Consider the following 1,260-nt stretch of genomic DNA (forward strand, 5'->3'; position numbering starts at 1 on the left):
GTAGATGTTTCCTCACCTCAAATACCCCTTCCCTCTTGGAAGCACATGGGTGGTGCCACTTCCCCACTTCTGAGTCAGGTGACCCTCTGCAGTATCCCGATAGATACCCCTCTCTACCTTATACTTACAGTCACCCAGTCAATGGGGCTGAGGAAAAGTGGCTTTCCCAGGAGTCTTAGACAGAAGAGTAGGAGAAAAACAGAGAGAAGCAAAGAACGGGAAGAGGAGGAGGAGCAGGGAACAGAGAAGGACAAATGGGGTCAGGCATGGGAAGTAGGGAGCAAGAGGGCAAAGGGGATGAAAGAGGGGGACACAGAAGCCAAGAGGAGAAGAAAGGAACAGGGAGAGAGGAGGGAGAAGAGAGGTGGGGATAGTAGGAGAAGGGCATAGGAAGGCAATGGAGGACACAGAGGAAGCGGAGGACAAAGAGGGCCAAAACCTCTGGGGATCACAGTAGAGTGTGTGGAGAAGGGCTGAGAAGTGGTTCTGGCTGATGGGGCCATGACCTTGGGGGATGGGCTGCTCAGAGGGACCCTTCCTGGGGTCAAAGGAGACTCTTGCTCAATTGTTGAAGCTATTTGAAAGCAAGTGCCCCTTTTAGGGCAAGAGGTCTCGACTCATCATCTGGTTTCTCTGGACTATGGCACTGTAAAGGGGAAGTGTGGGAGACGCTAGCTCGAAATAGGACTTACTAGTGGTTGAGGTGAGGAGCTTTTGGGTAGCTGGACAGAGCTAGTGGCTGGGCTGCACCGTCTTGACCTACTCTGGAGGCAGTCATCTGTCGGAAGGTCCAGAAGTGCCAACCGTCCCAGGGGCTGCACCGCCACCTGCTGTGAGGCCTGGGCCGTCCCAGGTCCTTCGCAGCGGGCGCGCAGGTGAGTGCAAGCTGGTTGTTCTCCTGCGCTCCAGCCCTTCTCACTGGGGAGTTGAGCGCCCGGGTAAACATCAGGCGCGATGTGCGCGGTGTATCCACGGAGAGACAAAGCCAGGGCGGGGCGGGGGCGCCGCCCGTGATGCCAGGGCGGGGGGTGCAGAGCGCAGAGCAGCCTCCCCTGGCGCGGGTCGCCCACCGCCTGGGAACCCTGAGCCCAGCCCGCGGACAGGTGGAGCGGGGGGCGGGGCGGTGGCTGGGAGGGTCCCGCCCCGGGGGTGGGGCCGGGCGGGCCCGGCGGGGCGGGGCCGTGCTATGCAAATGTCGCCCACGGGCGGCCAATTGCCTGCTCTCCGCGCGCGTCTCCGAGCGTCCCGTCCCGCCAGCGG

This window comes from Microtus oregoni, unplaced genomic scaffold (assembly GCF_018167655.1).
Source record: "Microtus oregoni isolate MIOR12 unplaced genomic scaffold, Mior012 000028F_ref0000031, whole genome shotgun sequence".
Lineage (NCBI taxonomy): Eukaryota > Metazoa > Chordata > Mammalia > Rodentia > Cricetidae > Microtus > Microtus oregoni.